Below are 13,295 nucleotides of genomic sequence, written 5' to 3'. Positions count from 1 at the left end.
ATCTATCTCTCTGAAATGGGGTTTTCTACTTTTCCTACTGCCCTCCTCCACCTTATCAAACATTATTGTCGTTTCTAATAAATCATGTCCTCTCGTGATATGTCTAAAGCACAACAACTTCAGTTTAGTCATGATAGCTTCTAGAAAGAGTTTGGGCCTGATTTGCTCTAGGACCCATTTATTTGACCTTTAAGCAGCCCATGGTATCCATAGATATTTTCTCTAGCAGCACATTTCCAATGAGTTGATTTTCTTCCTATTGGCTTTCTTTGCTGCTTAGTTTTCAAAATCATAAATAGAAACTTAAAAACAATGACATGGTCAATCCTAGCTTCAATCTTCAATAATGTATCTTTACCCTGGATAATTTCGTTCAGTTCAATGTATTGTCGAAGGCTTTCATGGATGGAATCACTGAGTTGTTGTAGGTTTTTCGGGCTGTACGGCCATGTTCAGTTCTTTCATAGCTGAAATTCCATAGCCTAGTCTTCTTCTGCTTCCTTGACTACAGTCTCCTTCTGATTAATGACAGAGCACCAAGGCACTGAAAATCTTGAACTGCTTCAATGTCTAAATTGTCTCCTTTATAGTTATGGAAATCATCTGTCATCATTAGTTGTTTTTCATGTTCAACTGTGAAATTGCCTCTGCACTTTCTTCCTTTACTTTCTTCAGTAATATGATGTCATCTGTGTATCTTAAACTGTTGATGTTTCTTCTTCCAATTTTCATGCTTTCTTTCTCTGAGTCTAATTCTTCTTTAGGAATGATATGCCCCACATGCTGACTCTAAATTATTGTTAATTTTTGTTGTTAAGGAATATTATGTCATCAACTGAATACGAGAGATATAATAAGCTTCTGCTGCAACTATAGTGGGGATCCTAAAAGGAAATCAGCAATGAAGTGCTAAGCTTTGGCTTCTCTGATGAAGAATAATAAATACACACAAGGAAGAGTGGGGCAGGTATTGTCATGACAGCAAGCTACAGGAAGTGAGAGACTACAAGTCACTGAACTAAGCTGCTTAAAAAGTACTTTGGGCAGTATATGTGAATATGTGAAGAAAGGGTGAAAGAGGTGGCAGAAACCTTTTGCAAATTATTATTATTATTATTATTATTATTATTATTATTAACTTTATTTGTACCCCGCTAGCATCTCCTGAAGGACTCGGTGCGGCTTACACGGGCCGAAGCCTCAAAACACAATAGCAAAGGCAACTCCAACCTCCCTGCACTTTTTTTGGACCTGCTGTGGTACATTTGGCAGCATTTACCATATACCCTGTGTCCCTGAAAATAAGACCTACCATGAAAATAAACCCTAGCATGGTTGTTTTTGTTGGGGGGGGAGGGGGGTTGGACTTTTGAGGATGCTCAAAATATGAACTCTACTTCAAATAATAAGCCCTAGTTACAGTTCATTAAAAAGTCCATTTAAACAGTGTCCAGGCGGCTATACATAGGCCATAATTAATCTTTTGGAACAAAAATTAATATAAGACCTTGTCTTATTTTCAGGAAAACAGAGTACTTTCTAGTAATGCTGATGGAAATAAGCACATATCAGCTTTGTCAAGGCTCTGATAGGAGTGCTGGTATTTGATTACTGGATTTGAAACTTAAATAAGTTATGTCAGGGAAGGATCAACAAATCTGTAATAGCAATTCTCAATAGGGTGACTGCATACACATAATCAGAACAGTGGATAGACACAGGCCAGAGTTCTGATTAAAATTACATTTGCTAAGTTATTGGTATAAATGAAAGCTGAGACATACAGTATGACCTCCCCCTCAAACCCATGGTTTTATTTACCTGGGTCCAACAAAGTATGTACCCACTAAGCCAGTGATTCTCAACCTGGCTTAGAATTCCAAAGAGCTGCACTGGAGGGCCTAGAAAATGCTTGGAGCAGTGGTTCTCATCCTAAAAACTAGTAAACTGGCCGAGATTTCTGGGAGTTGTAGGTCAAAACACCTGGGGACCCACAGATTGAGAACCACTGCTCTAAGCATTTTCCAGGACCTCCAGTGCAGCTCTTTGGAATTCTTGAACCAAAAGTCCTTCATTTCAATAGGGTTTGATATTCCTCCTGGTTTCATGTATCCACACAAAGTTTGGAAACATATCTCTTGCAGATACAGAGGTCCTGCTGTGTGTGTTGTACTTTCCCTATGATTATATCCCATCCCTGGAAGAAAGCCTATCAGCCAGTAACCTGAATGCTGGCTCGGTCTGCTGTCCAGGTGCTGACTGTAGACACACAACTGTCTACTGTAATCACAGCATGCTGAGTTCATCATTAATGCTTTGCTCTGCTCTTCTTCCTCCTGTTAGTCAGGAGTGCCAGAGGAGGACAGTGGCTGTGAATCTACTGCAGGGCGCATTCAAAGGAAATCCAGAGTATCCAGAATCCTGGGTTACTTTTTCATTTGAAGTTCACCTATGTCATGCTTGATGCCATTCCTAATTTATTGGTCAACTAGAGAGATTTATATTGTTCTTAGCAGCTACCCAATCTGCTGTAATTCTAATCAGATATCAACATTAATTGCTCATCTTTGCAAGGAGAATCACATTTCCCTTAATATTACAAGAGGACTTAATTTTAGGTGTTAGATGATAATGTAATGGCTTTGAGAATAAATCAAAAGGATTTTAATTGCATTTTGAAGTGGAGAGGAGAGGGCATGTCATTTGTCTTTATTAGGGATGTGGCCCAGAGCAACTAGCCCAACAGTACTCTTGAAGAGATGAGAAATCTAAGCCAGATCCAGTGTATATGATGGCTAAAGGCTTAGCTTGATTTGCATCTATCACAATTCAAACTAAAACAATATTCTTGGGCTATGAAAGAAATGCAGTTAATATACAGAATAAGCAGCACTTATTTATGTTTATATGCAAGTGTTTTAGCTACATGCAAGTGTTTTAGATACTGTGTTTTAGCACGGATGAGCTCCATCTGTCAGCTCTGGCTCCTCATGCAGGGACATGAGAGAAGCCTCCCACAAGGATGGTAAAACCTCAAAACATCCAGGCATCCCCTAGGCAATGCCCTTGCAGATGGCCAATTCTCTCACACCAGAAGCAACTTGCAGTTTCTCAAGTCACTCCACACACACACACACACATGTAAGGAGAGGGGAGATTTATTCAAGAAGGAAAAAGAGTCAGAAGCCAAATTTTCACTGTGGCCTAAACTGGTAAAATCTTCATAAGCCCAGCAGAATCACAAAGACTCGGTTCTAGCTATGCTATAAATAGAAAAGCATAAACTACGTTTCCTGTCTCCATTTTTTTCTTTGCTTATTTTCCTAACACAAGGAAATAAATACTGCTTGTTAAACCAAAGAACCACCTCATTTACTTTTTTTCTAAGAGCGACTTCCTTCCTTCTCCTCACCCATTATTTGGCTTTTGTTCTAAATGTACTGAGAGAAACTTGAACTCTTTAATAACTTTACAAATCTGAGTGCAGTTTTAAGGATGGCACACAATAAAATGTGAGAGTTCTCAGGATTGGGGGCCTTAAACCATTTATCACTGGCAAATCTGAAATAAGGATAAATAAAAAATGTTCCCTAAGCTTAACCATTTTGTTAGATTTCACTTCATTGACTTAACAACTTAGTTTATATCCTACTGGAAGCCATTTTGCATAAGCCTGCTAATGAGTCTCTCTGATAGAGCCTTCTCATGCTCAAATGGAGAACCAAAATATGGAGCTTGTTTCCAAAGGGTATCAAATTCATCTGAACAAATTTTATAGGAACTGAAAAAAAAAAAACATGCTAAGGATATTAATTGTTTTGCTATAAAGGGTAGTCTTCCACATCCTGTACCAAAGCGATTTGATACATTTGATAGTTTTGATCTGTGCATAATATTCTACTGCTAGTGAACATCATTCCAAGGTTTGGAATAGTGCCGAGAACTGGAGCCAATTCACACTGTGGAATTATAGCACTATGAATCCATTTTAACTGCCAGGATTTGATCTCATGGAATCTCAGGATCTGATGATCTGGGGGAGATGCCTTTAGAATCCTATGACCAAACTACAAACCCCAGGATTCTATAAGGTGCAACCTACACAAATCAAATTATATGAAATAATCGCACTATAATTATGTAGTCTGAATAGGCCTCTCAGCTGGATACAACTCATTAATCTCACTACGTGATGAAATTCACTGGGTGTTTGTCATTCCCTTGCAGCCTAGTTTACTTAAGCCATAGAGTTCTTATGAGGACAAACTCATAAACATCCAAGAAGTATATCCAGAGAATAAATGCCATTTATCAAACTTAACAGATTTATGGTGGCGTAAACATTCATGGACTGCAAAAGATTTTGGTTTAGTTGCAAGATTTTTTATAATGGGGGACAGACTTTGGGATCAATTTTTGTGGATTTCTGATAGGATGCTGCCATCTGTCGGTTTAAAAAATGCATAACTGGAAGCCAGATTGCAAGATCATTCCTTTCTAAAACACAGCAAACAATGTTTGGAAAGTGTTACATTAATAGCAAGGTTTTTGGAACCGCCTGCTCATAAGAATATGGCTTTTTATATTGTGTTGTACTTCTTCTCTTCTCACCTTTTTTGTAGATCTATTTGAAACTGCAGTTAGCTCTAGATAATTTTATTTTAGGACATCTTTTTTAGTATTTAATTTTTGTTAAATATATGTGTTGATTTCACCAGTTTGGTGAAAAAAAGGCAGGATGAGGATTATTATGAGGACATCAGGTTAATTTTGTTTGTTTGTTTTAGGCAAAAATTGTATAGAAGGAAAATTATAGAGGACCTGCTACAGCAGGGTTTCTCAACCTGGGGGTCAGGACTTGAGGGAGTTCATGAGGGAGTTCCAGAAGGGTCTCAGTATTTTCTGTTGGTCATGGGGGTTCTGTGTGGAAAGTTTAGCCCAATTCTACTGTTGATGGGGTTCAGAATGCTCTTTGATTGTAAGTGAACTATAAATCCCAGCAACTACAACACCCCAATGTCAAAGTCTATTTTCCCCAAACTCCACCAGTCTTCACATTTGGGCATGTTGAATATTTGTGCCAAGTTTGCTCCAGATCCACCATTGTTTGTGTCCACAATGCTCTCTGGAGGTAGGTGAACTACAAGTCCAAAATTCAAGGTCAAAGCCCACCAAACTTTTCCAGTATTTTCTGTTGGTCATGGGAGCTCTGTGTGCCAAGTTTGGTTCAATTCCATCATTGGTAGAATTCAGAATGCTCTTTGATTGTAGGTGAACTATAAATCCCAGCAACTATGACTCCCAAATGACAAAATCAATCTTCCCCCATCCCATCAGTATTCAAATTTGGGCATATCAGGTATTTGTGCCAAATTTGGTCCAGTGAATGAACATACATCCTGCATACCAGACATTTACATTATGATTCATAACAGTAGTTGAATTACAGTTATGAAGTAGCAGCAAAATTAATATTATGGTTGTGGGTCACCACAACACGAAGAACTGCATTAAAGGGTCGCAGCATTAGGAAGGCTGAGAACCACTGTGCTACAGGCTATTTATCTATGAGAGTGAAATGTAATACTGTATCTATATTCAGAGAAGCTTCTTGGAATACAAAACTATCAATGTCTACCTGTCACAATAGCTAATATTTACTGGTACATTCTCATGGAGATTAGACTCCATTTCTGCCACAAGGTAAAGGATATTCTGTTTTGACAGGTCTTTAATTAATTAATTTACTGCATTTTTATACCACCTTTCTCAGCCAAAGGCGACTCAAGGTGGTTCACAATCAGCAGCAATTCGATGCCATAATAATAACAACAGGGTACAGTTAAAAACAATTATAAAATCAGTTATAAAACGGTTCAACATTAAAAATATAAAAACCATAATATCTATAAAAACAAGTCCTCAATGTCTCCTTACTGAAATCGTGATCCAACTGCATTGTCAGACATTTCATGATTCATTTTCGTCTAATTATGCTCCATTAGTAAAAGCCTGCTCGAACAGCCAGGTCTTAACCATCTTGTGGAATGTTAGCAGGGAGGGAGCTGATCTTATATCCCTGGGGAGCGCGTTCCATAGCTGAGGGGCCATCACTGAGAAGGCCCTGTCTCTCGTCCCTGCCAAACGCATCTGCGAGGAGGGCGGGATCGAAAGCAGGGCCTCCACAGACGATCTTAAAGTCCTAGATCAGGGGTCCTCAAACTTTTTAAACAGAGGGCCAGGTCACCGTCCGTCAAACTGTTGGTGGGCCGGATTATAATTTAAAAAAACATGAATGAATTCCTATGTACACCGCACATATCTTATTTATAGTGCAAAAAACATTTTAAAACAATACAATAATAAAAATTAAGAACAGTTTTAACAAATATAAACTTATTAGTATTTCAATGGAAAATGTAGGCCTGGTTTTGGCTGATGAGATAGGATTGTTGTTGTTGTTGTGTGCTTTCAAGTAGTTTCATATTTAGGTTGACCCTTAGTGAGGGCCGGGTAAATGACCTTGGAGGGCCGCATCCGGCCCCCGGGCCTTAGTTTGAGGACCCCTGTCCTAGATGGTTCATAAGGAGAGATACATTTGGATAGGTAAGCTGGATCAGAACTGTTTAGGGCTTTATAGGCTAACGCCAGCATTTTTAATTGTGCCCAGTAGCAGATTGGCAGCCAGTGGAGCAGGCGCAACAGAGGAATTGTGCACTCCCTGTGTGCCACTCCTGTTAGCAACATGGCTGCTGCTCGTTGGACCATCTGAAGCTTACGGACAGTCTTCAAAAGCAACCTCACATAGAGACCATTGCAGTAGTCTATACGGGATGTAACCAGAGGGTGGACTACCGTGGCCAAGTTAGACTTCCCAAGGTACGGGCGCAGCTGGTGCTCAAGTTTTAATTGTGTGAATGCTCTCCTGGTCACTGCCGAAACCTGGGGTTCCAGGCTCAACAATGAGTCCAGGATCACACCCAAGCTGCGAACCTGCATTTTCAGGGGGAATGTAACCCCATCCAACATAGGCTGTAACCCTATGCCCTTTTCGGCCTTACGACTGACCAGGAGTACCTCTGTCTTGTCTGGATTCAGTTTTAAGTTGTTAGCCCTCATCCAGACCGTCACAGCAGCCAAGCACCGGTTCAGGACCTGAACAGCCTCCTTAGTAGCAGGTGGGAAAGAGTGACAGAGTTGGACATCATCTGCGTACAGATGACACCATACCCCAAAACTCTGGATGAATTTCATTGTTTAGGCATGGCCAAGCCTGCCTAAACAATGTGCTCAACTTTCTGTTTGTTGTTTTGTTGTACTGTGGTTCGCATTTTAAACCATCTCTTATGGTTCATATTTTAAACTGGCTTGATTTATTTTTATATCTTAGATATTTTTAAAACTTTTGTATTTTAAACTTTTCCCATTTTTCTCTGTTTTAATTGTATTTGGTTTTATCTGAGGTCAAATCCAATTGTTAATCCCAACTAGATTAGCATCCTTGGATCAATGAATTCCTTGACCTTGTTGGCTATGTGAAACTGCAGACAATAGCCAGTCTTATTGAAACTATGGATATACAGCTGAAGAATACCACAGAAGCTTTCTAGAGGACTTAGAAAATGTCTAGAGATGTCACATTTTGTCGCATGGATACATGAAAACACAGGTACCAGGCCTGTGAATACGGGGCCTATACAGTACAACTGTGTCACGTTTGAGTCTTCTCTTCACCAGGCTGAACATGTCCAACTCTCTCAACCTTTCTTATATTTTGTTCTCCATACCATGTTCTCCCCCTTGTTGCCCTTCTCTAAACCACTCCAAATTGTCTATATACTTCTTAAAATGAGGCATAGTGCCTGACTAGATTACTGTAGTGATCTTAATTTATATTATGAGATAGGTAGATAGAGCAGGTTAAGAACATCACCACCAAGAAGTGTCTAAAACAACTTCCATTGTTTCTGTCTAAAAACGGGCAATGGATTCAGGCTAAATTATCTCCTCGTCTGCTCATGCAGTCCCCTCGTCCAAAACACCCAATGCTCCACCACCCTGAGCAGGCATATTCCCAGTCTAATAGGACCACTGGCGTATTTAATAGACTATGATTATGTGTTGAAGCTTATCTTTAGAAGGGCTAAGCTGACTACACAGCTCTTTCTCTGGCTCCCTCAGAATTGTACAATGACCGTTTGGCTTTCCTGCAGAACTGACAATCAATTCAGTTAGGACGAGTTTCTAAAATAAAATTTGCTGATATAGCTATCACAACCCCATAGGAAAATTGCTCAAATACTATCACAGGTGTCTCCAGTAACTTATTTCCTTTTCTTTAGCCACATGACCTAACTCAGGAAAACCACCAACAGTAGCCTGTTTCTGCACCTATAAAACACTGATACACAAGTACTGGGTGTTTCAGCAACACCCAGTTTTACTGTGGAGTTGAGTTGATGCTTGTGCAGAAAATAATTTTGCTTGCAGCAGCTTTGAGCCTTGTTAGGCCACAAATTAACAAACAAGTCCTTTGAAATGAGAACATGAGGCATGTTTACTTTATTCTCCTTCCTGTTTGCTTTAAGCTCCACATAGCAATTCGGCATCTGGGAAATCGAAACTCACTCCAATTGGACATTTCAGCTAACTCTCTGATGTTAACAATCAGAAGTTCTTCTCTTTTCACGTAACAAGGGCTGGTTCATATTTGGGCCCACTGTCTGTCACTCTGAACCTTGAGGAAACACGCCATGTACTCTATACCATTCTAAACTTATACAGTTTAAGATTCATGGAGTCACTTATGCAGCAATGTACTGCCTGAAACAAAAACAATGTCACCGGATTTCCTTTTTGGCCTTTTAACAACAACAACAAAAAGGAACACTCCTGATAGAAAAATAAATAATAAATTAAGCAGCCAATTCTTTCTGCCCCTTTCTGGAACTTCAAAACAATGGCCTAAAAAAAATCAAAATGGTATTTTTATACACCGTGGTATATATGGTAACATTTATGGATTTTGGTGCTCATGTGTGTTTGTGCATCCTGGAACTAAAATTCAAAGAACAGCAATAATTCAGTATCTGCAGTAAGAATATAACAAGCAATCGTGATTCTGGTCAAACATTAGAAATCGTGGTTACCTCAAATTGCTCATCACTTAATGTGCTCTATAAGATATTTTGTCAACAATGCCCTTCAGCTCTCCACATTGGGTAAACAGACCATTCTCTGTCCAGAGAATAAATAAGATATAAATCAGGCATTATGAATGCGGGGGGGGGGGGGGGGGGGGACTAGTTAGAGAGCACTTCAGTCTTCCTGGACATTCCAGCTCAGATTCAGAACACTAGCCCGACAAAAGTACCTCAAAGGGAGATAGGAAGAGAAACTGCAGAATTGGGATATATCCACAAACTCTAATCCATCGAGACAGGGTTGAAGAGAGGCAATAGTTCCTGACATACTGCATATATTATAACGTTATTGAATTTTCCAGCCTCATGAAAGGTCAACTGTTTATTTTATCACATCTTTTCTCTGTTTCCCAGCCAGTGTCCTGCACCATTCCAAACACATTTCTTCACTATTAATAAGTTTTTCCCTACTCATTTTATCTTCATGCAACATACTTTCTCCCACCTTTGTTTCTTAATGGCCATTTTTTGATACTGAACTTGTCATCCCAGCATCATACCCACAATTTTTTCATTTCTGTTATCATTTACACACACCCTACCAATTCATGGGAATGAAAGTCTCTCCTTAGGCACTTCAATCTATGTTTTTGATAAAGTAGACACAATCCACGAAAGTTTATGTGACAAACATCTTCCTCTTAGTTTCAAATGTGCTATATGCTCCTCTTACATAAACTTTGAATACTGCTTTCAATGGTTTGTAAGCTCTGCGGCAGAGATAAATACCACACCTATCAGAGCTGCTTCTGATGTTATACACCAGGCCTGCACAACCTGGCAGTAATAAGGGGCCCAACTTAAAACAGAGGAAACCTCTTTGAGCAGCAAATGGGATTTCAGCTCTCCAGGGGGTAAAACTTTTTAACTCAGTGAGTTGTTTTAGGTTTTTCGGGCTGTATGACCATATTCTAGAAGCATTCTCTCCTGATGTTTCACCTGCATTTATGGCAGGCATCCTCAGAGGTTGTGAGGTCTCACTTCTTTCCAGGGAAGTACATGCCACTGGCAAATCCAGGCAGGAATGGAGCTAAAGTTGGGCAAAGGTGAGATGACATTACTGATACTGCACAGGCAAACCCAAGGTGTTCAAACTTCCAGTGACCTCCCTCTAAGAGCCTTATGCTTAGAGCCTTTGCAGCCTGCATTCGGTCCTCAGGCGGTATGTTGTGTAGGCCTGTTGTACAGCATGCTATTCCCCACATCTGAAGACTACATGTTAGTCAGCTTTTATGTTAACCTACAACTAATGTGCATATTTTCCCTCCTTTTGACTTTTTATAAAATTGAGTCTGTCTATATGTGTGTGTGTGTGTGTGTGTGTGTGTATCACTGTAAAACTCAACCAATAGTCAATCCAAAGTAGGAATTCTACAAAGCGAGAATTCCACCAATATCATCATCATCTGAAAAGTGTCACATCTTTACTTCTGAAGTATTACTTAGAAAAAGCCTTTGACCTTGCATTTTCACTAAAGTTGAAACTACAGTTGAAATTGTTTGTGAGATCTATCCATGTTAAAGTCTTATTACTATGGACACCAAAGTTACAGGCTGTGAACAAAATAAGAAAAAAAACTTGTCTCCTGTAGGGCCCTTCTACACTGTCCACAAATCTGGGATAACTCGCTTCCTCCTAAGTTTCAGTCCTCACACCCCCCCCCCCCCACACACACAACCCTGGGCTTCTCCTCGGGGAATGGCATCCAACCACCCACCAGCTCCCCCCCCCCACCCCAAACTTACCGGAGGAGCCTGCCAGCAGCACAGGCCCCTCCATAGAGTACTCCTGCCATGAAAAGGTGACACGTCAGGAGATGGGGGGTGGGGTGGGGGGAAATTTCTCCTCCTCCTAAACTCTTCATGCCTTTTTCTCGCATCAAGAGGACTCTACGTTAAGTTTTTTTGGGGGGAGGCACCCTCTCACTCCTTCAGGCTTTAGGAGCCCAAAGAACCGGGATGGTTGTAGGGATTGATTCCAGTCCCAGGAGTCAATCAACATAGGGCCCACACTTGGAAAGCTCGGGACCTTAGCTTAAGGTGTGGATCTTTCTAGGTATTTAATTAAAGCTGAGTAAACTGGAAAAACCAAGATTTCTCCACATTAATTCACATTTACCTGAGCTATCGTTTGGATGCCTCAGGTAAAAGTGAGACAGGTCCTGCATTTTCGGCTAGTCTGGAAGTGCCCTTAATTTTAGAAGAAGGGATCCTACTTAAGGGTAAAAGTTATTAATAAAAATTGTGACAGGGTAAAGTGAGGTGAGCTGGCAGAGATAGAAAATTGCTGTTTCTTTCTCCTGTGACCTCCTGCTTGGTTTTAAGGGAAGTCCCTTCTTCCCCAGATGGGCTGGACAAAAGAAAACACAGCCACCAGCTTCTTATTTGCAAGACTTCACTTTCCACCATGGCTGTGGAGGAAGCAGAGCTCTTCCCTTCACTGTCAGTAGAGAAGTTGGCAAAGGGGCACAGACTGACCGGTTCCTCTTTTCACCAGCCTGATTGCTCAGCTGCAGAAAACTCTTTGCTATTGTAGCTATAAACAAAGACTAACTTAAAGCACTATTCACAACAAAACAGAAAGCATAGCATGTGGCTTTATAAGTTTACCAGCAAAAAAGGTATCTCACATTACAGAACAAACCTTCAGCATTCTCCACCATTGTTTATGCTGCTGGAGACTGCAGACCAAGGACATTTGGAATTAATCATGATTTCCACCTGCAACATCATGGGTGTGTGTGTGTGGAGAGAGGCCCTTCACACATCTAGTAAACAAAAGGAAGCTTCAAGAGGAGGTATTTCAATATTTTTACAGAAAAGGGGAAAGGTGAAGTTCACTTATCCTCTCCCAACCCACATTTTTTGTTTCCCCAGTTCCTTTCTCATCCAGAGAGGCACATCTGTAAAACAGATATTTTTTTTCCTTAAACAATAATAAAAAGCACTTCTATGCAGATTTCAGAATTCAAAGCCAGCACTTCACTCCAGTTAAAAACCATACAGACATAAGAAGCTTGTTTAGAGAGTCTATGTTGTCATATTAGGCAAACTACTCGGGTTATTTTACAACCAAAAATGCTGTATAGCAGGGCAATCTTGGGCAGCCTACAGACCACAAATAGACTTTTGTGGGACTCCAAGGTAGCCTTGCTCTCTGCTCATTTTTGGCTTTAAAAAAGCATAAATATCCAGAAGCCTCTCTGTGAAGCTAGAAAATGGGTCTCTCCATGCCAAAAGAGCCCCAAACACAGACCCCAGAATGGCTTGAAAGGCAACTTGTAGGGATATGTCATTTCCAGTTATACAGAATAACAGATGCAACAATGTGTTGTGGGTGTAACAATGTGAAGAGACCTTTCACATCACATGATTACAGCACTGTGATTACTTTTTAATTCCCATGGCAATGTTTGGTGAATTCCTGGGGTTGGCAGATCAGGGGAAGGGCCTTGAGAATATCTGGTGGTTCTGACCAAACTACAATTACCCAGATTCCAGAGGAGGCAGCCATGGCAATAAAAATGGAATCATGGTGCTAAACTGTGAAAGGGTCCCAGAGCTCTGGAAGAGCTGAGAAAGTTGCATTGTGGCCACCCAGGCTCCAGAGCATGTCCACCCTACTTTGTTGTTGTTGTTTTTGTTATTGGTTTGTGTGCCTTCGATTATTTTCTGATTTATGACAATCCTAACTACTATAAAATGGAACCTCCAGATACTTGACTTTCACCAACCGAGGGTTGTCACATCCTATGCGTAAAAGTGACAATGTGAATGCTGATTCACTGAAGCATCTGTGCACATATTGCTGTTGTTAAGTGGAGCATGATCACCCCTTTTTTAAGGCATCCACATGGGGTCCCAGAACTGAACCTCCACTGATCTGAAGCGCCCATCACAGTCTGTGTCTAAAAATATATAATTATCAACATCAAAGAAAGCAAAACAAGCAAACAGAACTAAAATGTAGATAATAAAAGGTTAACTGACCCAACAAATCTCCCTCCACAATAGCAATAAAGATACAGTACTGAAATGCTTCATAGCAACTAAGAGCAATCTAACTCAGCTTCAAGAAATACTTGTATTATC

The sequence above is a fragment of the Anolis sagrei genome, chromosome 2 (genome assembly GCF_037176765.1).
Source record: "Anolis sagrei isolate rAnoSag1 chromosome 2, rAnoSag1.mat, whole genome shotgun sequence".
In the NCBI taxonomy this organism is placed as follows: Eukaryota; Metazoa; Chordata; class Lepidosauria; order Squamata; family Dactyloidae; genus Anolis; species Anolis sagrei.
The sequence above is the reverse complement of the archived record's forward strand: the minus strand, read 5'-3'. Positions refer to the sequence as shown.